At 43.2% G+C, this 27,797-nt stretch overlaps 2 long non-coding RNA genes across 2 annotated transcripts; both read right to left on the bottom strand.

Annotated features, from left to right (window-relative positions):
• Positions 1 to 5,237: 5,237 nt before the first annotated feature.
• On the bottom strand, positions 5,238 to 17,576 carry LOC109394679 (uncharacterized). The gene is made up of 4 exons (XR_002126491.1): positions 17,099 to 17,576; positions 16,877 to 17,018; positions 14,223 to 14,385; positions 5,238 to 7,042 (listed from the first exon to the last, which is right to left on the bottom strand). It is a non-coding gene; the product is annotated as an uncharacterized LOC109394679 (long non-coding RNA).
• Positions 17,577 to 17,627: 51 nt separating this feature from the next.
• LOC109394308 (uncharacterized) lies at positions 17,628 to 23,788 on the bottom strand. The gene is made up of 3 exons (XR_002126424.1): positions 23,477 to 23,788; positions 20,818 to 20,899; positions 17,628 to 17,935 (listed from the first exon to the last, which is right to left on the bottom strand). It is a non-coding gene; the product is annotated as an uncharacterized LOC109394308 (long non-coding RNA).
• Positions 23,789 to 27,797: the final 4,009 nt, after the last annotated feature.

Genomic DNA, 27,797 nt, shown 5'->3' with positions numbered 1-27,797 from the left:
ATCCTAACACCCTACAATCAACTAAGGTTAAGTTTCCTGGTCTCCCATAATTACCTAAGGGAGAGTTTCCTGGGCTCCCAATAATCAACTAAATTAGGTTCTCTCGGCCCCCTACAATCACTTTAGGTCAAGATTCCTGGGCCCCAGTCACCTAATGTAGAGATCCCAGGCCCCATGCAATTACCTAAAGTAGCGTTTCCTAGGCCCTTATAATCACCTACAGTGGAGAAACCTGGACCCTTACAATCACTTAACATGGAGGTCCAGGGCCGCTTTACTCACCTAAGGTATAGTTTCCCAGCAAAAAAAAAAAAAATCACCTTAGGCTGAGTTTCTGGGTTCCTCTCGATTACCTAAGCTTAAGTGTCGTGGGCCCCTACAATAAGCTAACGCTGAGGCTCCTGGGTATTCAAAATCACATAACAGATATTCTTGGGCCCCCCATGATCATCTAAGGTCAAGTTTCCAAGGCTCCCCCAATCACCTACCATTAAGAGTCATGGACCTCACAATTACCCAAAGTTGAGAGTTCATGTATAGGAATCACCTCAGGTCTTTCCTAGGCTCCCACAATCACCTTTCCTGATCCACAATCACCTATGGTTGAGTTTCTTGGCCCACACTATCACCTAATGTAGAATTTTCTGGCCTCATACAATCACCTAAGGTAGAGCTTCCAGAGCCCCACAGTCACCTAAGGAGGACTATTCTGGCCCCCACATTCATCTAACTTCAAAACCCCTTGGCCCAAACACCTAAGATTGAGTCTTCTTGCCCCACACAATCACCTAACATAGAGATTCCTGGCCCATTACCATCACATAAGATAGAGCTTCCATGGCCACCACAATCACCTAAGAGTTTCATAGGCCCCAACAGTAACCTAAATTTCAGTTTCCTGGGTCCCCAAACCACTTAAGGTAGAGATTCCAGGGCATGTAATCACATAAGGTAGAGTTTTCCAGGACCAAAATCACCTACGAGAGTTTCCTGTACCCCCCAAATCATAAAAGGTAGACTCTACTGGCCCCCACAATTAACTAAGGTAAACTATCCTGGCCTCCCACAATCAACTAAAGTCAAGAAACCTGAAGCCCAAGGATGAGTACCTGCCCCCCTCCCATAATCACCTAAGGGTTGATTCATGGTCTCCAACAATCACCTAAGGTCGAGATTGATTCATGGGCACCAAAATCAGCTAGGGTCGAGTTTCCTGGCCAGCAATAACCATATGAAGAGTTTCCTGGGCCCCCACAATCATGTAAAGTAGTTTCCAGGTACTCACAATCAACTAAGGCAGAATTTCCATAAAAGTCATTATGAGTTTTCTGGGCCCAACAATCACATAAGGTAGAGAAACCACAATCCTAAGGTAGAGTTTCTATTGCCCCCAAAATAACAAGGTAAAATTTTCTGGCCCCCCACAATCAACTAAAGTAAGCTATCATGGCCCCGACAATTATCTAATATTGAGTGACCTAGGGCCCCTCAATCTCCTAAGGGCAAGTTTCATGGTTCCTTATAATTGAATAGGACAAGTTTCCTTGGCCTCCATAATCAGCTGAGTTCAATTTCCTGGCCCAACAATCACCTAGGAAGTGTTGCTTGGCTCCCCACAATAACTAAATGCAGAATTCCCTGGCCCCACAAAAATCACCTGTTTTCTGGGCCCCTACAATCACCTAATGAATGGTTTCCTGAACCCTTACAATCAGCCAGTGTAGATTTTCCTGTGCCCCTACAATCACCTAAGATTGCTTTTCCTAGGCCCCCTCAATCATTAAGGTTGAGTTTCCTAGGCACCCACAATCATCTAAGGTAGAGATTCCTGGCCCCCCACCATCATGTAAGGTATAGTTTCCAGGAACCCCCAATCACCTGAGGTCAAGATTCATGAGGCTCCACAATCACCGAAAGTAGACATAACTGTGTGTCTACAATCATCTAAGGCAGACTATCCTGGCTCCCCACAATCCACTAGTCTATCCCAGGTCCTCACCATCAACTAAGGTCAAGCTAACTGGACCCCCACAATCACATAAGGAAGAGATTCCTGGCCCACCACAATCACCTAAGATAGACATTCCTGGGCTCCACAATCACCTAAGTTCAAATTTCCTGGGTCCCCACAATCATAACTTAGTGTTTTCAGGCCCCAAAATCATCTAAGAAAGTGTTTTGGGATCACTCCAATCACCTAAGGTTGAGTTTTCTGGGCCCACAATCACCTATACTTGAATTACCTAGGCCCCACAATCACCGAGGGTCAATTTCCTGGACCCTCACAATCACGTAAGGTAGATTATCGTGGCCCCCCATAGTCAACTAAGGTTGAGTTTCTTGAGACCCCACAATCAAGTAAGGAAGAATTTCCTGGGCTCACAATCACCTAAGGTAAACTCTTGTGCCCCCCCCCAAATAACTTAAGGTCAACTATTCTGGGTCCCCACAATCATCTAAGTTCGAGGTTCCTGATCTCCCACAATTACCTAAAGGTAAATTTTCCAGTGCCCACAGTCATCTAAAGGTAGAGTCATGGGCCCCCACAATCACCTCGGTAAAATTTGTATATTTAAACAGTCTTTATGTGAAGTGTTTGCACCTCTTTTACCTGATTGTGTTATAGAGATGGACACTATCTCCTACTCGGAAATGTTTCCCCACCTAACACTGTGAAACAGAAGGCATGTAAATTGCCCCTCAAGCTATGTTAATTAGACATGCTAAACAGGAACCAGTAAGATTGTGCAAGGCCACACAGTGTAAAACAGCTGAAATGCTGGTAGGGACAGATGCCCTATGTGGAGCCTGGACTAGGGCTTACGGCAAAAGCCCGTGTGTGCCTCCCAGAGATGATTACTGGGACCTAGAGGATTTGCGCTTGAGAGGCATTTACTACCTTGCTATCAGACATTAATTGAAACTACCCTGATGACTAAAGGAAATAAAGTGATCTGAAGACCTGAAATACCCATACTGTCGAGGATGATGTCAGAGAAATGCTCTAGTGGGGATGGCAGTGCCCAGAAGAGTTCCATAATAAAATGGAAATAATTTATACAGGATCTTGCTGCCTGGGGAATGCAAGGAGGAGATACTCACAGGGAGTCTCTTTTCCCCTAGGATGGACTCTGGAACTGTGTGAAGAGCTGCTGGGTTCTATTGGCTCTTGGGCAGTGCGCTATATAAACAGCTATTGGCTCTTGGGCAGCACGCTATATAAACAGCTCCCAGCTGACCAAGAAAGAGCTGCTTGGTCTGTGGGTGGCAGTTCCACAGTGAATAGACAACATCCTGTTTGGAAAGCTGCTGCATTAGGACCAGAGGATAGAAAGACACTGACTGAAGAAGGTAAAAACAAATCCACTCAGTGGACTTATTTGCATGCTGTTTTCCTGGCAGTGATGGAAGATTTGAACAGTGGAAAAAGCCATTCTGGGTTTTTGCAGACTCCTGGGCAGTGGCCAATGGCTTGGCCATATGGTCAGGTAGAAGGGCAATGGAAACCTGGCCTATTACAGGGATGCCCATATGGGGGCCCAGCCCTGTGGAAATCACTATGGAAATTTGAGGGGTGCATTAAAGTAGGACATGTGGATGCCTATCAGAAGAACCCCCTTCCAGGTTCAGGAGGTGATTGGAATTGACAAGCAGCTATCCCAGTGTGCTTGCTTAAGGTGGCCACCTGGTTCCATGAAATGAGTGGACATGGGGTACTGCAGCAATGCAGAGATGAGCTAAATCTAGACATAGTCCTCTTGCACTTTCTGAGGCACAAAATGCCAATAAGAACTGATCTGTCTGTCCTCAAAGGAGATAGAAGCTACAGATGGGCATCAGGGTTCCCTGGTGGGGGCCCTGATCATAGCTGGCAAGTGAGGCTGATGCTGGTAGCCCTGAGGAGCTACACGTGGGTCCTAACTAGAATAGACAATGACTCTGGACTGGGCTTTGCTTAACCAGTAGTAGAAGCAAATGCTCAAATATTATAAAAGAATTGGGACAAAAGATATTGCACCAATTTGTACAGCAAACCACCATTTCTTCAGACCAAGGAACACACTTTACAGCCAACATTGTCCAACAAAGAGCAGGGAGATATTCTCAGGGTACTAGTTTGGTAGAGAATTGGAACAGGCAATTGAAATGCTGGTTGTCTGAAATGGAGGGAAATAAAGGCACGAAGGTCTGGCTTACCTTCATGAGTGGGTGCTCACACTCAACATGAGTAGGACTAAAGGAGTGTTCCCACTGGACAGATTCCTCTATTTCTGGTGTGGATCTGGGGAAAAGGCAGTGCTGATATAATTGTCTTCTTGCCCAGCGAGGAGGATATTGGTATAACTGTACTTATTTTTTTCCTTTCTTCCCCACATCACCTCAACTATTTTGTTTGCTCTAGCTGATGCAGTGGTCATGTGACTAGGGCTACAACTACAAGGGCTAGAAATAGGGCTGATTCCTAAGCAAGAAGTTACAACTGTTTTTAAACATTATGTCAGAATCCCTAAGGGCCTAATGGAGCAGGATGTGCCTTCGCCCATCTGGAAAATGGGGCTCACAGCGCATGCAGCTATATTGCCTGGTGGCAAAGATAGCCCCCTAGTTCTGCACCTGTATACTCTTACCTTTCTGAATGGAAGTGGACTGAGGGGGAGGTACTTGCTAGACTAGTATTGCTGTCTGCAATGTAGACCAGCACAGTGGCCAAATATAATGTCACTTCCAAAGGTGAAAAGGTGTGGGTATAAATGGAGACGAAGAAAAATAGTAGTTAAGGGTAAAAGAATGAAAAATGGGTTCCGTCATAAGGGCAATGCAATATTACATTAATACCAGATGCCTGAAAGGGTGAAACCATGTGTTTGCTGAGACCACTCCTACATGCGGAATCTGACAAGATTGAATAGAAGCCTACAAACTTGAATGGCCTCTCCCTGAGAGACATTTTTCATAATGACTGCATGGGATTCTTGTAATGTGCCAATATGTTTTGACTTGTGTATCATTTTGCTATAAGGGTCTGTAGCCAGAGACCAGGGGGTGGGCTGTGAGATAATAGAAAATATACATTGGCCTCAGCCTCCAGTTCCTGGCAAAGAGCTTTGAAATCCTTGTGATTTTCTAAGTGAAAAGAGCACTAGGAGCATCTTTTATTCTAATATTTGGGTTTTGTGATATTTTGATTTATAATAAATACATATTTGGTCTTCATCCCCAGTTCTGGCACAGAGCTCCCTAAACCCTTGGAATTTCCTAAGTGTTGAAAGTGATGGAGGTGTCTTTGGTTAAGTTAATGAAATGACTGTTGGAAAGCACCTAAGGCTAGGGGCTGGTTGTCAGTAGGAGCCAAACAATGTGATTAGAGGATTGGAACTTTCAGTCCCACCCCTTGATTTCCAGGGAGGGGAGGTAGACTCAATCACCAATGGCCAACAATTTATGACTAAGTAATGAAGCCGCCATAAAAACCCAAAAGGACAGCTCATTGACCTTTTTACAGAGAGCGTCTGCGTTGGGGAACCAGAAAGCTTCCATGTGCCGTCATGCTGGCCCCGAGCTCCACAAGAATAGGAGCTTCTTCATTTGAGACCTCTCCCTATGTATTTCTTCATTTGGCTGTTTATTTGTATCCTTTAATATTCTTTGTAATAAATCAGTAATCTAGTGAGTACACAGGGGTTTTTGAGTTCTGTGAACTGTTCTAGCAAATTAATCAAACCCAAACAGGGGGTTGTGGGAACCTAGGATTTGTAGGCTGTAGATCAGAAGCACAGGTAAAAACCTGGGCTTGGGATTGGCATCTGAAGTGGAGACTTGGCCTCTTGTGGGACTGAGACCCTTACCTATGGAATCTGATTTTGTCTCTAGATAGGGTCAGAATTGAGGTGAATTCTTGGACACCCTGCTGATTTCCAAGAATTGATTGCAGGTGTACACACACACACACACACACACACACACACACATACACAAATTAAGTTCAGGAACCCCTTTTCAGTCTTTGATCCCAGTTTCTGACACTGGTTTCCTGAAACTCTTGTAATTTCCTGGGCAATAGTAGTATTTTTTGTTTTAATGAGATGACTGGGTTGGCTGCTGGATGAGGGCTGGTCACTGGAAAGACCAGGCTTAGAATTTTCAGCCCCTCCCCATTCTCTTGAGAAAGGAGAAGGGCTGAAAATGAAATTAATGATCCATCATGCCTCCCTACAATTCCAAAAGTATGGGGTTTGGAGAGGTTCTGGGTTGGGTGAACACGGAGGTGCTGGGCGCGTGGCACTCCCATGGAGGGCATGGAAGCTCCGCACCCCTTCCCACATACCTTGCCCGACACATCTCTCCCAACTGGATATTCATCTGTATCCTTTATCATATCCTTTAATAAACCTAAGTAAGTGTTTTCCTGAGTATGTGAGCTGCTGTAGCAAATTAATCAAACCCAAGAAGGGGGTTATTGGAACCTGTGATCTATAACTGGTTGTCAGAAGTATAGGTGATAACTTGGGCTTGCAATTGGCATCTGAAGTGGGGGGTGGGTGACACAGTCTTGTGGGACTAAGCCCTTAACCTGAGAAATCTGACACTATCTCTGCGTACAGTGTCAGAATTCAATTAAATTCTAGGACACCCAACTGATGTTGCACAGAATTGTTTGATATGGAGAAAACCTCCACACATTTGGAGACTAGAAGAGTCAGAAGTGAAATGTGCTGTGTGAGAAGTAAAGGGGACACAGGTAAAAAAGACATAGTATGGAAGAACTGGGTTTTAGGAAGGAAAAAAAATGAGGTTTTTCCAACACAGGTTTCCCCTACTGTTGGAAAGTAGAGCCTTTAAAACCTTTCATATGTCAAAATGACATAAAGCCAAAAAGCAATTACCTTAGAAGACATCTTACTAACAGATGCACAAAGTAAATGGAGATACAGCAGATGCTCACAGACACAGTTCAAAGCTCTGGCTGCTTGATGCTGAGTGTAGTTCCTGGAGAAGGAGTTTGGTGGTGCCACGCTCACTGCTCAGGGTGCACAACAGCTCACTGCAAAACAAACACTGAATGCTATTATCACTTTCTGCCTTTTTTTTTGGTAAAAGCAAAATCCTTTTCGGATTTCTTTCAGTTAGCAAAAACAGGCACTAATGTAGGTCTTTCATAAAAGTAAATTGATGTCGGGATGTAAAGTACAACATGGGGAATAGAGTCAATGGTATTGTGATAGCTATGTATGATGTCAGAGGGATAGTCGACTTGGGGGGGGTGGTTATCACTTTGTGAGGGGTGTAAATGTCTAATCATTGTTGTTTTATACACCTGAAACTAATATAAAATGTTTTAAAAGTAAAGTGATGTAAGCAAACTTTCAGAAATGGGGGTACCTATATACTCCTACAGGACCTACAGTAGAATTTCGTGGCCCCCACAATTACAAGAGGTCCACATTCCTGGGTCCCCATAATCACCTAAGGTCGAGTCTCCTGACCCCCCCACAATCACCTAAGGTAGATATTACCTACCCCCCCAATCACCAAAAGTAGAGTTTCTAGGCTCTACAATCTCCTAGGGTTGAGATTCATGGTTCTCAACAATCATCTAAAGTGGAATTTCTTTGACACCCACAATCACCTAAGGTAGAGTTTCAGAAGAAACGACAATCACCTAAGGTCAAGTTCATAGGACCTGGCATTCATATAAGGCAGTTTCCTGGCCCCCCAAAAATACCTACAGTAGAGTTCCTGGCCCACCATAATCACCTAGGTAGATTCTTCTGGCCCCCCACATTCACCTAAGACCAAGTTTCCTTGGCGTAAGGTCATGTTTCCAGGGCCCACAATCACCAGAGGTTGAAGATCCTGGGCTACCAAAATCAACTAGGGTTGAGTTTATTGTCCCCCCACAATCACCAAAGTAGACATTCTTGGCCCCCTTATCACCTAAAGTTGAGCTTCCAAGACCCCACAATCACCTGAGCTCAAGTTCCTAGGCTCCCACCATCACCTAAGGTCGAGTTTACTGGACCCACAATCACCTTAGGTAGAGTTTCTTGGGACCCACAATCAACAAAGGTAGAGTTTCCTGGTCGCCCTAAAATCACCAGTGTAGAGATTTCTGGGCCCACAATTACCTAAGACTTTTGAGGGTCCACAATCACCTAAGGTCGACATTCCTGGGCCCCCACAATCACCTAAGGTCAAATACGCTGGCCCTCAGTAATCACGTAAGGAAGATATTTCTTGCTCCCCATAATCATCTACTTTAGGTGATTATGGGGGGCAAGAAATCAGCTTAGGTAGAGTTTTCTGGATTCACAATCACCTAAGATAGACTTTCATGGGCTCACAATAACCTTAGGTAGACTTCCTTAGACCCATAATCACCTAAGTAGAGTTTCCTAGACCCACAATCACCTAGGGTCTAGTTTTGTGTATCCCAACAATTGCCTAAGTTTGTTGCCTGGGCCCCATAATTACCTAATGTACAGTTTCTTGCATCCCCACAGTCACCTAATGTAGAATTTCCTGAGCCCACAATCAGCTATGATAGAGTTTCCTGAGCTCACAATCAGCTATGATAGGGTTTCCTGGGCCCCCACAATTATCTAAAGTATTATTTCCTAAGACCCCACAATCACCTATGGTCGAGTTTCCTGGGTCTCCACAAGCACATAAGGTAGAATTTCCTGTCCACCAATGATCTCCTAATATAGAGTTGCCTGAGTCATCTAGAGTCTGCACAGTCATCTAAGGTAGAGTCTTCTGGGCTCCCTCGAGTCTCCTGGACCCACAAATACCTAAGGTTGAGTCTTCTGGGCCCCAAATCACCTACAGTCAAGTGTTCTGAGCCCACAATCACCTTAGGTAGAGTTTCCTGGGCCCTCACAATCACCTAAGCTAAAGTATCTGCCCCTTAAAGCATTTAAGGTAGACTTACTAGGCACCCACATTCAGCTAAGCTAGACTTTCCTCGGTCCCCACAATCACCTAAGCTAGAGTTTCCTTGGCCCCCACAGAGACCTAAGTAAGAAATCCCTAAGGCCCCCACAATCACCAAATTAGACTATCCTTAAACCCTACAATAATCTATGGTAGTTTTCTGGGCCCCCTCAATTATCTAATGTAGGGATTCCTGGACCCCCCACATTCACCTAAGGTAGAATTTCCAGGGCCCCTATAATCACATAAGGTAGAGTAGCTTGGCCCCACAATCACCTATGTCAAGTTTACTGGACAACCAAAATCATCTAATGGTAATTTTCTGGCCCCCACAATTAGATAAGAGAAATTCCTCATACCCCAAAATCACCTAATAGAAAGTTTCCTGGGCTACACAAATCACCTAAGGTCAAGATTCATGGGACCGCACAATCACCTAATGTAGAGCTTCCTGTACCCACAATCATCTTTGGTAGAGTTCCCCCTACCTCCCATAGTCACCTAATGTAGACTTTCCCCGGTACACAGTCACCTAAAATGGAGTTTCCTGGGTCCACAATCACCTAAGGTAGAGATTCCTGGGACCACAATCAACAATAGTCAACTAAAGCTGAGCTTCCTAGGCCCAAATCATCAAAGTTTGGGTTTCTGGGACCACAATCACTTTAGGTAGAGTGTCTTGCTCCCCCCATCCCACCCACCCACCTTATGTAGAATGTCCTGAGACCCTACAATCATCTAGAGTCCCTGGGACCCCACAAGCACACAAAGTAGACTTTCCTGGGTCTCCAAATTAGCTAAGCTAGAGTTTCCTGGTCCCAAAAAAATCATATCAAGTAGAGTTTCCTGGACCCACAATCACCTAAGTCAAGATTCACGGGCCCCCACAGTCTCCTAAAGTCGAGAGTCCTAGGTCTCCACATCTCCCTAGGTACAGTGTCCTGGACCCAAACAGTCATCTAAGGTGTAGTTTCCTGGGCCCACAATCACTTAACATAGCATTTCCCGGGCTTAAACCCACCTAATTTAGAATTCCTTAGGCCCCACAAATACCTAAATTAGACTATCCTGGCCCAAACAATCATCTAAGATAGGTTCCCTAGGTCCCCACAATTACCTAAGATAAGAGTCCCTGGCCATACAGTCACCCAAACTATACTATCCTGGCCCCCAACAGTCAACAAAGATAGAATTCCCAGGCCCCCACAATCACAAAAGGTAAAGTTTCCTTGGCCTCACAATCAACTAAAGTAGAGATTCCTGGGCCCCCACAATCACCTAATAGAGTTTCCAGGGTCCAGCAATCACCTAAAGTTGAATATCCTGGGCCACTGCAATTACCTAAGGTCGAGTTTCCACCCCACAATCACCTAATAGAGTTTCCAGGGTCCAGCAATCACCTAAAGTTGAATATCCTGGGCCACTGCAATTACCTAAGGTCGAGTTTCCAACCCACAATCTCCTAAGGTTAAAATTCATGTGTCCTCACAATCACCTTGGGTGGAGTTTCCTGTGCCCCAAAATCACCTTAAGTAGAGAATCCAGGGCGCCACAATCACGTAAGCTAGAGTTTCCTGGTCCTCCACAAGCACACAAAGTAGACTTTCCTGGGCTATCACACCAGCTAAGCTAGAGTTTCCTGGCCCCTTACAAACACCTAAGGTAGTTTTCCTGGGCCCACAGTCACCTTAGGTAGGCTTTCATAGGCCCCCACAATCAACAGAAGTAGAGTTTCCTGGGCTCCCACAATCACCTAAAGTAGTTTCCTGGCCCCACTATCAAGGTAAGTTTCTTAAGCCCCTCAAAATACCTAAGGTAGAGCCTCCTCCCCACATCTCCTAAGGTAGTGTTTCCTGGGGCCCCACAATTACCAAAGGTAAGCGTTCCTACTAGGAAACGGGCTCAGACTTGGCTGGAGCTGGCACATCAATTCATTAAGATTAGAAGCTGTCACATAACTCCTCTTGGGGAAGCTTTGAACCAATGCCCAAGGCCTTTCATCTCCCCTGACGTTCTGATGTGGTTGGTCTGCATGCCAGCGACAGCATCCCCAGGTGATTCTAACAGGCAGCCAGAATTAAATACTGATCTACACCCCCATTAATAACTCTTAATGCACCTCCAAGAGTCACCAAACATTGAAAGAAAACTAACTGCATGGGAGAAGTAACACACTCAGCAGAGGCCAAGGAAGCAGCAGCAAAGAAGAAACTAGAATAAAACTTGGAAGTAGACAATAATAATTCAGATTTGGAAGGATCTACAGCCATTAAAAATCTTTGTGTGATAGAAGTTCTTGCAAATAAAAAATATTACTGAAATAAATTTGCTGGGTATTTTATAACTTTTTTGAAAAGTTAACTTTTAAGGTTTTTCCACTTTTTGCAATTTTTAGATAAAATTCACCATTTTAAGTATTTTAAACTGTACACATCAGTGGTTTTTAGTATATTTCAAAATATTGTGCCACCATCACCATTTTCTAATTTCTGACATTTCCATCACCTCAAGAAGAAACCATTAGGCAGTTGCTTCCCATTTTCCCTCTCCCAGTTCCTGGCAACCATTAATCTGCTTTCTATCTCTATGAATGTCTTTTCTGGACATTTTGTATAAATGGAATCAAACAAGTGGCTTTTGTGTCTGGCTTCTTTCACTCAGCACAATGTTTCAAGGTTTATCCATGTATAGCACTTCATTCCTTTTTATGGTTGAATAATACTCCATCTACTGTATGGATAGACCATACTTTGTTGAGCCATTCATCTGTTGACGGACATTTGGGTTGTTTGCACTTTTGGGATATGAGGAATAATGCTGCCACATACGTTCTTTTACAAGGTGTTTGTGTGAACGTATATTTTCAGTTCTCTTGGGTGCATTCCTAGGAGTTGAATTACTGGGTCATATGGTGGTAGTTCTATGTTTAACATTTTGAGGAACTACAAACTGTTTACAACAGTGGTTGTTAGTTCACCTTCCTTCCCATCAGCAACATATGAGGGTTCCAACCTCTGCTTTTAAGCCTTAGGGTCGGTCGTCAGCCGCTGTCGTCTTCCCTCCTTCCCGCACAGAGCAAAGATGCTTCTGTTAATCCACAACACTCAGCCACTTCTCCCCAAGGCCTCCACCCTGATTTGTCTGCCATTCAGCTGCCATTACAAGCTCTGCTCAAGGAGCTACCAAAGTGTGTCAGTTTACATTTCTCAGCCATACCTCTTCTAATATAATTGAAATTCAAAGGAACTGACAATGTGGGTGACCACAGTTGATAAAAACCCTGAGACAGAGCACTATGGCCTCTATTTGGTTAGGCATGCACTTGGGAATATGTTTATGACTTACCAACTGCAGCTCTCTAAGTCTGATTGCCAGTTTAATGAGGCATCCCCAATTTGAACACCCAGACCATGACTTCCTCTGCAATGCTGACATCACAGAGCTGCACTTGAACGTCCTTCCTGACCTCCCACTGAGGCCCAAGGCTTTGTAAAGCAGCCACTCAGCACTGCTCATCACATTACTCTCCGCCCCTCACACAGGTGTGCTCTGACCACGGTGCAAACGTCTTCCCAATTGCTGGCCCCGTGTACCTCAGCCCCAGGTGGGAAGCCATTTACCTACCACTACATGTTGAGATAGCCATGCACATGAGGCCAGAGATGTGTGTTAACGCTGGGGCACTCTAGGCCCCACCAGGCCCCATGTGTTTTCCAAAATGAGAGGCAGCAAAGATGAGCTGAGAAGGGAGGGTTGAATAAAGGAGGAAAGAGAAGGCAGGAAGGGGGACCATTTGCCACCACTACTACCTCCACCTTCTACCACCTCCCAGCAGGCCTCCTGGCATTTTTTCCGGAGTTCCTTCTGCCCTGTGGATGTCCTGTGCTGGCATGAGCCTTCTATCTTGAATTCTGACTCATTATAACTACCTGAAGTCCTTCATACAAACACCTCAGCGATGATAATATGCACAAAGCACTTAGAACGCTGCTATTATATCTCCATTCCTGATCCTAGGGCCAGCGCAGAGAGATCGAGTAATGCCTAAAGAGAAGGGAGTTTATGTTTCAGGGAGGTGGGACTCTCCAATTTACTTACGAGGCAGTTTCCATCCTATGCCTGGAATAAGGGCACCCCGTAAATGCTGAAACTGTATCCTAAGAATTGGGACTCAATGAGGCCATTGCCCTTGACTCGGATTATAATAATAGTGACCTTGATTTCCTAAAACAGCCCTGGATATCCTGGCATGGTCTTGCCTCCAAGTGTTGTCTGCATTTGCTTTCTGAAGAATGCCAAATAAGGAGGATGTTTCTGTTGACCTAATGCTTGTCCATAAAATGTGTTTTTAAAAATAGGACGCAGGGGCTGGCCCAGTGGCTCAGTTGGTTAAGAATGCAAGCTCAGAGCAGCAGGGTTGCCGGTTCGGTTCCCACATGGGTCAGTGAGCTGCATCTGAGCTGAGCTGCCGCTGAGCTGCCAGCGGGTGGGGTGGCAGGATGGCTCAGCTGGTGAGAGTGCGTGCTCCTAGCAACAAGGTTGCCGGCTGGACTCCCACATGGGATCGGGAGCTGCACACACACCCCCCAACTAAGATTGAACACCACACCTTGAGCTGAACTACCACAAGCTGCTGACGGACAGCCGGATGGCTCAGTGGTTAGAGCATGCGCTCTTAACAACAAGGTTGCTGGTTTGACTCCCACATCGATGGTGGGCTGTGTCCCCCCGCAACTAAGATTGAACACCATGCCTTGTGCTGAGCGGCTGCAAGCTGCTGACAGCCGATAGCGACTGGACTTGGAGCTGAGTTAGCTGCGCCCTCCACAACTAGGGTTGAAGAACAACAACTTGGCTATTCCCCTTCCCCAATTCCCCAACACTGTTCCCCTCCCTCAATCCCCAATAAAATCTTAAAATAAATAAATAAAAATAGGACGCAGACCTATTTGATGAATCAGGAAGTCAGCCTGCCTCCAAAACTAGTAAAAGGTGGCCTGTCAGCACAAAGAGAAGTGCAAATTTGTCCAGCAGTTTGCACTTATCCTCTGCTAAAAGTCATTATTTTGAAGGCTTAATTTTATGTTTGTATTTTCAGGGGTCACTGGCCAACTTTTACTCTAATCACTTGATAAAGAAGATATTTTCCAGCATTTTGTTTTCAGGAGTAGTTGAAAAATGCAAGTAAAAAGGATAAAATAGATAAAGTGACCAAACACAACCTTTATGCTGTGTTTGGACCACGGAGGCCACTGCTCTCCTGACGTTAAGACTATAGTGACACTGACCTTGACTTTTCCATACAGCCTAGATACGCTGGTCCAGTCCCGCCTCCATGCTGAGTATGCATGTCAGCCTCCATTTGTATCTTCCACATTGCCGCCTCCTTCTTCTGGAAGTGGGGCCAAACTCCTCATTAGATCCTGGGCCACTGGTTAAGTATCCTGTGAGCTGCATTTAAAGAAAAGAGGGTACATTTTAAAATATGTTCCTCAGGCTGTCATTAGACCATGGTTCTCAATCTTGATGCACGCTATAACCACCTGAAGTACTTTTAAATCTAGGGATGCCTCTGCTGGCTCTGAAGATTCGATTTGATTGGCTTAAGTGGGACATGGCCTGAGCAGGTTCTGAAAGTTCCGCTAGTGATTCAAAGGTCCAACCAGAGTTGTGTAGCTAGGGCTGAGAACCACTGCACTAAATGAGTACCTAATAGTTAACCTTTCATGATAATGCAGTTCATTTGAGCTCAATCAAGTTAATTGACCCAGTTAAGATTTCAATTAAACCTTAAGATAATTAAAATAACATGTCCACTTGAATTAGGTGTCAGCTTTCTTTTTCTTTTTTGACTTTTTTTTTTTTTTAAGATTTTTATTGGGGAATTGGGGGATGGGAACAGTGCTGGGCAATTGGGGGAAGGGGAACAGACAAGTTGCTGTCGTTTTTGTTCTTCAGTCTAGTTGTGGAGGACGTTGCTTCACTGGCCCAAGTTGGCACCATCATTGCGCTCTTCCCGGTTGAGGCAGATCAGTCGCCGGCTTCTGGACGGCCGCTCACTGCGGCTGCTGGCCGCTCATGCTGGCTGCTGGCCGCTCATGCTGGCTGCTGGCCACATGCAGTAGCCCATGGCAACCCACTGCAGCAGGGGCTGCAGCCTACACCATCACCGCCGACTCACGGCAGCCCAGCTCCAGGTTGAGCTGTTGTTCAGCATCTTAGCTGTAGAGGGTAGTGTCACTGGCCCTCATATGTGGGATCTGAACCGGGGCCCTCTGGCGTCCCAAGCCAGTTCTTAACCATCGAGCCACTCGGCAGGCCCTGACTTTTTTTTTAAGTTATACACAAGAGTCCAGATAGTTCAATAAGATCTGTTACAAAAACAACAGTTCCTGGCCCCTCCCTTCCCATTTCCCAGCCCCAGAGACAACTTCATTTGATTCTTTTGGTATTCGCCTCTGTATCTTTAAATAGAATGCTTGGATGACTATTTCTTGATTTTCAGTTTGGAATATTACCTATTGTCTTTACACCACAATAGATGAAGATTTCTTTCTTTCATCCCCCATCTGCCACACTCAGATTTGTCCCCCTCCCCAACCCAATATAGGTATATCATAATTTTGCTTAAATCAATAATCATTTTTTTACATTATTATGATTTTGTATACCATCCAGAGCTGAGTAATGTAACAAACTATGATTACTTCTCCTTTCTTGTACATTTTTACCTCAAGTTAATCATTGCCTTAATTTTTCACCTGATTCGTTTTTATTAGCTTCCTGCGAACTTTTCAGCAATCCATCCTTGAATTCTCCACCAGGTGTTTAAATCTCTTCTCCAGGCATTTAGTCACATCAAGTATTTTATAAATTTCATCTTCCTAAAGAACTGTCTCCCAGAGCCTTCTGACCTGCTTAAATCCGGGCTGGTTGTCCTCTGTGCCTGATACACAGTTGTCATCCTCCAATATTATCCCTTTGGTGTCATCATCCTGGGATTCCCTTTGCTTTTTTCCCCTGTTGGAGCTCCTGTTTTTGTACCCCTGCCTTTTTTTTCTTTTGGTTTACTCATTTTGCTGAAATGAAAGAGCATGTAAAACCCTACCCACACAAAACCACATTTTCTCTTCGCGAGCTTAGAGAATTCTAGTATTTGAACAGTAAGGGGTGGCATTCGTTAAAAGCAGCAACAGAGGGAAAGGTCTGTCGGGGGAACACTTAGTGTTATCTAAAATACAGGCAAATCCATTTTTGTTTCTTGTCTGTTGTATATTTTGAACCAAAATAATAATTACCCTGAAATCCATGTTCCCAAGGTGATGGAATCAGCACTTTAACAGGGAGAAAATAATGGCCTAAAAAATAAAGCTCATTTCATTCTAAGAACCAGACATTGAAGCTTTCTAGAAACAAATGCATTTCAGCATGATTGTAATTATATGTTTCCATCACCCAAAAAATCAAGCAGCTAAAGCAAGAGTAAATTTGATTTAAAACATATATATTAAGCACCAATTGCACATCCAGAAAATGCCCACTTTGGCTATGAAATTGGTTTCCTGCTGAAGTCAGGCAGGGTCAGATTAAGGGGGGCCATCATCCACCACGGGATCCTGTGAACCTTTCAGAACTGGTGTCTCCCCCACTGGACACAGACCAGCTATTCAATGGGAGAAGACTATTTCTCAGAAAAGAGAAGTTAGGTTTACTGTGGTTTGACAGCTCTGACCACAGTCTTTCCCGCAGCTGTTTATATCTTTAAAGCGCTTTCCAGTAACTGTAAGCAGCCCTCAGAGTTGGCAATTTTCCTAGGACGCCTGCGACCACAGACACCCTTCTGCTGAGACCCAGGGCCGGCTCCACCAGGTGGAAGGTGGACTGGGAAAAGAGGGAGCCAAAAGATAGCAAGTGACATTGTAGTGAGGGAGGGAGAGGGTACCTCACGGTCTGAGAGCAGTCGAGTGACCAGGTGCAGGTTGAGCCACAGGGTGGAGCATGCCAGGCATCTACTCGCCCTGAGGAGGGCACTCAGGGATAGCCCTGCTCCCCGCTGGTGTCCCAACACGACCTCCTCATGGGCACTGAAGAGAGAGAAGAGGTTGTCAAACAGTAATTCTTCATACTCCTGGCTCCTCTCTTCATCGGGGGTCAGTTAACTCACCCTCGGCTGTTGCTTCAAGGGGTCCCCTTGTGGTGAGGTGGCGCCATCCCTTGTCCCTAGGAGCGCTGGACATGCTGAGGCCGGAAGGTTGCCTTTGTCTCTAGACTCACAGAATTGGTCTTCTGGGGACCAAGGGTGCTTGGTTTGCCTCCTTTCTGGTCCAAGAGGAGAGAAGAAGGGAGCACAGAGGTGCATGCACCCCATGATTGCCAGTGTGGTTCCTCTGACTTACCTTCTTTTGAATAGAATTGATTTTCTCTCTCATCCGTAGCTCTTTACCTCGTGAAGATAGATTTTTCAATTACTTACTCATTTAATGCTATGTAAAATTAGGTCCCTGCAATCTTTTTACAACTTGGTCTTTTTAGACTCAAAGTCAACTCCTAGACTAAATAACAATATGTTTTTAAAATGTATTTTAAATAATATTAGGATGTGTAAATAATTGATAATACTTCAATTCCATGTAGCCATTTTAAATTAAAATTATGATTTTACAACTCCTACTGGAGGGAATAGAAATTGGCACAGCTACTTTTTATTTTATTATTTTTAGATTTTTATTGACAATTTCAAGACTACAAATTTAAAGAAAATGATGTAATGAATCCTCACATCCTCAATATTCAGCCTTAACAATTGTCACCTACCAGCCAATCTTGTTTCATCTATACCCTCCCTACACCCTAACTCTTCTTATAATCAAATCCCAGGCTCTCCATGCAGGCTCCCAAGTTCTTTGACATGAACATAGGAGTCTTCAAGTGGTCCTGCTTTCTGGTATGACAAGACGTTCCAGGTGCATCCAACAGCAGTCCCAGTGGAATCAGCCTTCTCCTTTAAATAAGAAATCATATTTAGAGACCACTAGCTGGGTTCCTGGAGTGCCGTTGCTCCTGAGCTGGTCACTGTTTCTAGGTTTCAATGCCCACTTTGGTGTTCTTTAGTAGACATTTGGACTCATAACTACAATAAGCCACTTGGCCTTGACTTCACTGAGAATGAGGATATAAAGGCAGGACACATAGAGAAGGCAGTCACAGGCATGTCTCTAGGCAGCCTCCACCACCATTGGGCTGCCAGATAAAACACAGGATGTCCAAGTAAACTCATTGTTTCAGACAAACAATGAATAAAAGCTTCATATCCCAATTAGGAAACAATATCTCTAGCAACAATTTTATTGGACTAGCTTGCTTCCATGTCCCTTCCAGGGACGTGTCCAGTTCCAAGAGTCATCGTTCTCAGGGAGCTCCAAAGCCACAGCTTCCCGCCAGGTCTTTCTCATTTACTCACTGTTCTCACTGACCAGATGCGGTGATTTTTACCACAAGCAATATTGCCTAGTAACACAGCTGACATTCCACCTTTACTAGATTTCGAGGAGAACAGAGCTAGAAAGTCAACTCCACAGAGAATGAGAAATAATTTTTTTTTTAGCCCTTTACATATATAGTCAGTGGTCAGAGCTAAGACATCATAATATAGATAGGTGACAGATGACAGTACAAAGGAAAAACTCCATTTTCCACCTATGTAGGGACAAACCCAGTTCTTCCCTAAACTATGTCCTTCTCTTCTGTGTGTCTCCTTTACTACTCAGACAAAACACTTCACTTCTGACACTTCTGGTCACACAACTGTGTGAAGGCTTTTCCCCCACCAGGTAAATTCTCTATGACACCAGCTGGGTGTCCTACAGTTTAACTCAATTCTCACACTATCTATTTGGAGATAACGTCAGATCCCACATGACAAGGGCTCAGTCCCACAAGACTGCCCCCCCTACCACCACCACCACCCCAACCCCACACTTCAGATGCGAGTCGCAAACCCCACCTGTCACCTGTGCTTCTCACTTACTGGCTATAGATAGGAGGTTCCAATAACCCCCTCCTTGGGTTCAGTTAATTTGCTAAAGCCACTCACAGAACTCAAAAACATTTTACTTACCAGATCACCAGTTTATTATAAAAGGATATGACTCTAGTGAAGAGCCGGATGGAAGAGATGCATAGGGCAAGGTATGGGGAAAGGGCACGGAGCTTCCGCGCCCTCTCAAGGTGTGCTATTCTCCCCAAATCTCCGCGTGTTCCCCAACCCGGAAGCTCTCCAAACCCTGCTCTTTTGAGTTTTTATGGAGTCTCCATTCCATTAGCCATTGGCAATTGATTTAACCGCCAGCACCTCTTCCCCTCCCAGAGGTCAGGGGATGGGACTGAACGTTCTAATCCTCTAATCACATGGTTGGCGCTCATGGCAAGCAAGCCCCTATCCTGAGGTAGGGTCCAAAAGTCACCTCATCAGCAAGACACCTTTATTGTTCTCATCAGTTAGGAAATTCCAAGGGTTTTAAGAGCTCTGTACCAGAAATGGGACAAAGACCAAATATATATTTCCTATTACAAATCACAGTAACATAGATTGGTAGAGACAGATGATGGAGAGAGACAGATGATTCACAGGGATTGATAGCTATGGATAAATAAAACACATTAGGAGTTCATATTGATACTTCCACTTCCAATACAGGATTATAAGGTTTTTACTTAACTTTGTTGACCTTCACCTCCACTTTCTTTCTCCCATGGTAAAAATCCCAGTTCTTATCACACACTTGTTTACTTATCACATGCTATGCATCCAACAGTCTTGAGATAAGAATACCAATGCTATCACTAACGATATAATGACTGAGAACAGTATAGGATATTTTTGTAGTTCTTTTTGTCCTTAGGGATGTATACAATCAAATCACTGTTTTAAAGTCACTAGCCAAAGTTCTCCTTTAGATAGTGACAAAGAACTCTAACTTGATACAAAGTTCATGTTGCTTTTAATTGTTTAGGGATTTATTTTTAACTTGCTCTATAATTATATAAACATTTTCATGGTTCCAAAGCCAAATCTACAAACAAAGTCGTTCAGGGAATCCTAGCTTCCGTCTCTTCAACCCTTTTCCCTTTCTTTTCCCATAGATAACAATTTATTTTTATTTTATGGTTTACCCTTCCTTTGTGAGTTTTTACTATAGTTTTAGTCCTTGTCTTAGGAAAACAGTAGCACATTATACACTTCTCTAGCAGAAAGCAGAGCAAAGGCCAGGGGCGGGGCTGTCACTGGAAGGCCAGAAGGAACATCACCCAGGGAAGCAGAGGAAGGAGCTGTGACAACCTCACAGGGCTCTTCTCAACTAGATGTATGTTCAGTCCCTTGTTCAAACTGATGGACTCAATGAAGTGGGGACTGAACTGGAGTTCTGTTCCTGGTCCCCAAGGATTATCCCCTCAGATGCCTACAAGGCCAGCAAAGAAAATAAATAAGTGACAAGGGCCAGGGAACACATGACCCATCTACAAGTGGCAGTTCCCATTGATTTTGGCCAGGTTCCAGAAATGCCTACATCCTCTGATTTTTTTTTTTCAAGAGAAGTTGGAAATCTGGATTTTTATGTAAAATTTTCCAATTGATCTCCTAGTTTGGCAAAGGCGTTTTTGGCAGTTGTATTCAAATCTCCCTGCAAAAACAGAGAAAATGCAGGGAACTGACCCCATTAAGGATTTGACTCAGGAAAATCCATGAGGTGTGTCCAGGCTCATGGCCCCTCCTCCAACCAGATCCATACCCGTGGCTTCAGAAGCCATATTCTCCCACCATCCAGCCTCCAATAACTCAAGGGAACATTCCTAGAGCTAGAATAGAACCTGACATTATTTTACCTTTGCTTCCTTTAAAACGGAGAGACAGTGGCCGTGAGCTGTAGTCTGCAAAGTGCAGTGAAAATGGGAAGTGTCATTCAACCTGTTCAAAAGTATGCGTTAAATTAACTGAATTGAATCATCTCCCTGGAATTTTATTAAAATTTTGGGAAATGGAGAGTAGCTAAAAATGTTTTTTCAAAGATAAGGAGAAAGTTAAAAATATTAAAATTATTATAATGTTACAACAACCAAAACAGTATAGTACTAATGCTGCAACAAACTGGCAAATCAACCCCTACTCTATGAATAAATCCAAACATACTTAAATACTTTATAAATAATAATAAAATAATCAGAAATCAACCAGAAAGGCATTAATTATTTAGTAAGTACCACTGGAAACTTGATCATTTGGGCAGAAAATCAACTGAGATATCCACCTTACACTATATGCCAAGATTAATTTAAGAACTAAATATAAATATTAGGGCCACACGAAAACCTGTCTCTGTTTAGAACAATTTCCTAAGCATAAAATCAGTGAAACACATATAAAAAAAAAACAATAAAAAAAAAACCGCTGATAGAGCTAAGTATAAAAAGAACTTTTTAACTCCTAGATTTTTAAATTCATAATTAAAATAAAAGTTAAACAACAAAATATGAGTGACAAATATAGCAAAGGGTAATACCTAAATATATAAATATTAATATTAAATACAAAGATCTCATATGGTTCAATAAGAAAACAAATCCCTAAAAAATAAGGCAAATATATAAATTGACATATCACAGAAGGAAAAAAAAACAAATGGCCAATACCTGTGACAATTTCTATAACGTCTTTAAAAATCAGAGACATGAAAATTAAAATGAAAAATAATTTTTTTGCCTGGAAATTAGCCAAGATTAAAAAGAGGATATATTCAGTGCCAGCAAAACTTGGGTGAGACTGGGTGTCTATTATATCACACAAGCATTGTAGAAATCAACTTGGTATTGGCGATTAGGAAAACTTGAAATGTTACTACCATACAGCCCAGAAATTGACCTTCTAGTAATGTACTCTAAGAAAATAATGAGAAATATGACCAGAAATTTAAGTACAAAGAGGCCTATCAAAATATTATTTAACATGATGGAAAAGTATAGTCATCCTGAATGACATACAATAGGGAAATAGATAAATAAATCATGATATAATCATAAAATGGAATATTATACAGTTTTGATTATTATATATGTTTACAACTCGTTTTTAGTAATGAAAAATGGAAGACATATAATCTTAAGTCATCCTTCCCCAAAGAGTTATATAGCACCTACCATGCGCTTGGTACTGCTCTAGGCATTTGGGATGCACACATCTTTGAACAAAACTGACAAGATCCTGCCTTCTTGGACCTTACATTGAGAGTGTGAGCGAGAGACACACAATAAACGATAAACACAAGAAATAAGAAAATTGTATAATAAGTTAAAGGTGATGTGTTGAAGAAAACAATACGAGAGCTGGATAGGGGAGCTGGAAGTGCTGAGGTCTGAGGGCAGGTTGCAGGGCTAAGCAGGCTCTAAGATTCTAAGGCATAGGGCAGAGGAGCCACACTGCGATCAAGAGGAGGAATACATCTATGTACAAAAGTATATCTATGACCTCCCCTGTGAAGTTCACATTTTAACTTCTGTGTTACATATATAGCCTGATGTAGATTCTTTATATAGCTCATCTATTTTCATAGAAAAAAATACACCAAAATGACAACAGTGACTCTCTGTGAAGGTGAAAGCGTGGTGATTTTTTATCTTTTTTATAATTTGCTGTATTTGCTAAATTTTATAACATGAGTAAGCCCAGTTTTATTATCGGGAATAAAACAATATATAATGTTACATGTTTTCAAAAGCAGAGTTAATCTACCCTTTACACCCAGGAAGTGCTTTCCCAAAGGGGCAAGGTGTGGTTTAAAGATGGTGTGGTGTCTCACCTGTCAGAGGAGACGGCGCTCTTCCACAAGGGGGCGCCTTGCCTTCAAGTAAGGAGCCGCCTGAGCCCTGAGCTTGGGTTGGATTTTTTTTTTCCATTTTATTTTTTCCTTTATTTTACTTACTTATTTATTCACTTATTGATTGATTAATTTATTTATTTTTATTATTAGTTTCAGGTGTGCAATCCAACATAGTGATTAGACATTTACACACCTCATAAAGTGATAGTCCCAACAAAGTCTACCACCCATCTGACACTACATCACTGTTATACTATTGACTATATTCCCTATGCTGTACTTTACACTCCGTGAATATATATATATATTTAATTATAGTTTACATTCAATATTTTATATTAGTTTCAGATCTACAGCATAGTGGTTAGGCATTTATATAATTTTGAAGTGATATCCCGTTAAGTTGGAATCGGATTTTAAGGTAGTGTGTAAAGGATAAATCTTGCATAGTTCCACCTCCAAGCATAAGAACTGTGCTCAGGGTGGCTCGAGAAAGCTTCTAGCCCTCTAATACTTGCCTCCTTGGTCAGTAATAATACAAAAGTCCATTTTCCCTTAAATCAATTAGCAAGTACAGTTTAACGAGGCTTGAGCTCAGCAGACACAAAAAAGAAGAACATGTTGCTTGTCCTTGGAGAATTAACCCAACCAGAGAGGCCCAACTCAGTTACCTTTTCATAGTGTAAATGCTGGGTGCGGAGGAGGAGGCATGGGGGGCAAGAGAAGATCTGGCAGACATTAATGCAGAGGCAAATGTGAGTCAGCAGGCTGGATGTTATCACATGCTTGAAAGATGGACGCATAAAGGAGGGAAGGGCCCCGGGAAGGAAGGCAGGTAGAGAGGGAAAGAGAGGTGGAGGCCAGGGTGTGTGCAGCAGTGCTGTGAAAAGCCTCTGACCCGAATGATGCCAGGGATTTTGCAACCTGATGACCCCATGGACCAGGTTACCAGGAATTGCGGTCCTGGCCCTGGTCTCACAAAATCTGACTTATCTGAAACCAAAGACCAAAGAGACGTCTGTGGCTCATGGAGCTGACGCAACTTGGCTTGTCAGTGTTTACTTACCTGGTCAGATGGACGCTGGATGCACCTTCACTGCCATCACCAGACTTGTTTCCCTGCATGCTTGTAAACACAGGGGGGCAGCCCCTGGCCAGAGGACTGGGGAGCCAAGGCAGACAAGAGAGGTTCTGGGGGTGAAATGTACCTTGTTCATCCCAACACACGATGCAATGGGAGGAGAGGAGAGGACCACCCAACCCAACTTGGGAGTCCGGGAAGACTTCCTGGAGGAGATGGTACTTGAGCTAGTCAGTAAGGACATATAGGAGTTTGAAAGGAGGAAAAGGTTCCAGGGAGAGGGAACAGCACAGGAGCGAGAGAGAATCTGACATCTGTCCATGCAAGCAGCTCGGCTAGGATGGAGCCTGGGGGTGATTGCCTGGCAGTGATGAGAGGTGAAGCTGGAGTGGAGACCACTTTAGCTGGAGGGCCATGGGAAGCCTTGAGGGTTTTAAACAGTGGAGTTACCTGATCACTGACATTGAAATTTGCTAAAGTCACCAGTGACCTTTGTGTTGCCAAATCCATTGCGTACTTTTCAATCTGCCTCTTACGTGAATTCTCTCGTAGCCTTTGGTGCTGCTGTCTCTCCCACCATCCTGCAGCATTCTCACATCTTGACTTCTTAGTCACCATGTTCTCCTGGCTTTCTGTCTACCTCTCTGGTCACTTTTCCTCAGCTTCCACATGGCCGCTCCTCCCCTGTCTGGCCTCTGAATGTTGATGTGCCACAGGACCCTGTCTTGGTCCCTTCTCACCATTCACTCTTGCTCTCAACTACCTCATTTATTCCCATGGCTTCACATGCATCTATAATATGCAATAGTGTCGGGAGAGCAGAGGATGCAGGAGCAAGCACAGGGTCACATTTCCTGGGTGTCAGTGCTGAGTGAGACTAGAAGGTTTGTGTTGAATCACGAGCACCTGTGGGATGAATCCAGGCAGACCGGGTAAGATTGAGGAGCTCAGGGATAAACAGAGGCATGTACCTGGAGTAGGAAGAGAGTTGCTAGTTAGTATAGTCAGTGTCCTGGATCTGAAAGAAAGCAGAATCCAGGGCTCACTGTTCCCAGGTAGAAGGGTCAACACTCTGCTGTGTGTTAAAAGACCAAGTCCAAGGTCTGAGAAGAATGTAAATGCAGGGAGGGTCAGGAAAGATGGGTAGGTCTACTAGGGCAAGCTGACTCCAAAGTCCGAGAAGTCCCTGAAGACTGGGATTCAGGCCAGAAGAGCAAGGCCAGATGGGGAAGTGGCCTCTGGCCTGGCTTAGATCTATCTCAGCTGCAGTATAGGCAGACAAGCATCCAAGGACATGCTTCCAGCCAGGGGACAAAGGCTTGGGGGCATTGGTGGGCCCCGAGTGCTATCCAGACCACACTGACACATCCATGGTGAGTTAGGGGAGTCATGAACCATTCCTGGTCCCTTCTGTTTTCCAACCTCACATGCCAACAGGACAAAGAGTTTCTCAAGGCACCAACATTACTGCCATTAACAAAGCCAATTCTTTTTGTGTCTCGTCAGGAATAAGGTTGCAATCAAGATTCAAAACAGTCTAAAGAAGTTTTTGTGACATTTGCAATTAGTAGGAACAAGTAGATTATTCAGTAAATGATGTTAGAATAACTGGCTATCCTTTTTTTTTTTAATTTAAGTTAGGGTCCTACCTTAACATCACACACAAAAATAAATCTGATAATTAGTAACTAATTAAAAACTTCCCACAAAGAAAAGCTCGGGCTCAGATAACTTCAGTGATGAATGCTACTAAATATTAAAAAAGAAAGAAAGAAAACTAATACTAATCCTTCACAAACTCTTCCAAAAAATATGAGTAAAGAATATTCCCCTGGGGCGGCCGAGTGGCGCATTGGTTAAGAGCTGGCTTGGGACGCCAGAGGGTCCCGGTTCGGATCCCACGTATGAGGGCCAGTGACACTGCCCTCTACAGCTAAGATGCTGAACAACAGCTCAACCTGGAGCTGGGCTGCTGTGAGTCTCCACGACTGCGTAGGCTGCCGTGAGCTACCGTAATTGGCTGGCAGCCAGCGTGAGCGGCCAGCAGCCGCCATGAGGCGGCCGTCCAGAAGCCAGCGACTGATCTGCCTCACCTGGGAAGAAGGCAATGATGGTGCCAACTTGGGCCAGTGAAGCAACGTCCTCCACAACTAGATTGGAGAACAAAAGGACAGCAACTTGTCTGTTCCCCTTCCCCCAATTCCCCAATAAAAATCTTTAAAATAAATAAATAAATAAATAAATAAATAAATAAAAATAAAAATAAAGAATATTCCCCAATTCATTCTATAAAGACAACCCACAGAATGGGAGAAAATACTTGCAAATCACATATCTGATAAGGTATTTGTATCTAGAATATATAAAGAACTCTTACAATTCAATAATAAAAAGACAACCCAATTTAAAAATGGGCAAAGGATCTGAATAGACATTTCTCCAATGAAGACATACAAACAGCCAGTATACACATGAAAATATCTCAACATCATTAGTCCTTAGGGAAATGGAAATCAAAATCACAAGGAAACACTATTCCATACTTACTAGGATGGCTAGAATGAAAGTAAAACAGGCAATAACAAGTATAGGGAAGGATGTGGAGAAACTGGGACCCTCGTACATTGTCAGTGAGAATGTAAAATGGTACAGCCACTGTGGAAGAGAAATTGGCAGTTCCTCAAAAAGTTAATATGGAGTTACCATATCACCCTCCTAGGTATATACCCAAAAGAACGGAAATCATACTTTCACACAAAATCCCATGCTAATGTATGTAGCAGCATCATTCGTAATAGCCAAAAGTAAAAACAAACCAAGTGTCTACTACGTGATGAATGGATAACCAAATTGTGGTATATGTATATAACGGAATATTAACTATTCACCACAAAACAAATGAAGTACTGATACATGGTACAACATGGATGAACCTTGAAAACATTATGCCAAATGAAAGAAGTCATTCACAAAAGACCACATACTGTATGAATCCATTATATGAAATGTCCAGAGTAGGCGAATCTAGAGACACAAAAAGTAGATTATTGGTTGCAGGCGCATTGAGAGGGGGTAAAGGTCAGAGAGTGACTGCTAATGAACATATAGGGTTTCTTTAGAGGAGGTGAAAATGTTCTGAAATTAGAGTGTGGAATGGTTGCACAAACCTATGAATATAATGAAAAAGCATTTCGTTGTACACTTTTAAAAGGGTAAATTGTATGGTATGTAAATTATATCAAAATTAAGCTGCTAAACAAATAAATCTGAGGTGGATTAAAGATATAAATGTAAAATAAACCTTAAGAATTAAAGGCAATATAGAATACTGGTTCAATAATTTTCATATGACAAAGGCCATTCTAAGTGGTACAAAACTCAGAATATATAAAGGATAACATTGACAAATTGAATACATTCAAATAATCTTCAATGTGAAAAGATGCTATAAAATTTTTAAATGTTTATGTAAACATATATAAATCATAAAGAACTTTTAAAACATATGTAACAAATATATTTAGAGAATGATCTTTGAGATCATTATGAAAAAGAAGAAGTCCCCAGTAGTACACAGTGCTGACCAGAGTGAGGGGCAAGTAGCATCCATGTGGAGAAACAATGAGTGTTAATTGGTGCAGCCATTTGCAGGGCCCTTTGGTATCCAGGAGTGACCTGCGACACATCTCCAATGTGTACGGCACAGTCTGAGTCAGAAGCACCCGCTGAGAAGAGCTGGCCAGCCGCACTGAGGCAGACAGGCTGACCGTCAGTCCTTGGGGGCATCTATCAGCATGTTCAGCATAAACATACTTTTGTCCAGGATGTCTATTTCTAGAATTGCATCCTCAGAAATGCAAAGGCACACAAAGAATGTTTGCTACAGTATATTTGTAATAGTAAACAATTAA

Source organism: Hipposideros armiger, unplaced genomic scaffold, assembly GCF_001890085.2.
Source record: "Hipposideros armiger isolate ML-2016 unplaced genomic scaffold, ASM189008v1 scaffold_12, whole genome shotgun sequence".
Classification (NCBI taxonomy): Eukaryota; Metazoa; Chordata; class Mammalia; order Chiroptera; family Hipposideridae; genus Hipposideros; species Hipposideros armiger.
This window is presented reverse-complemented; position numbering and strand designations above follow the sequence as displayed.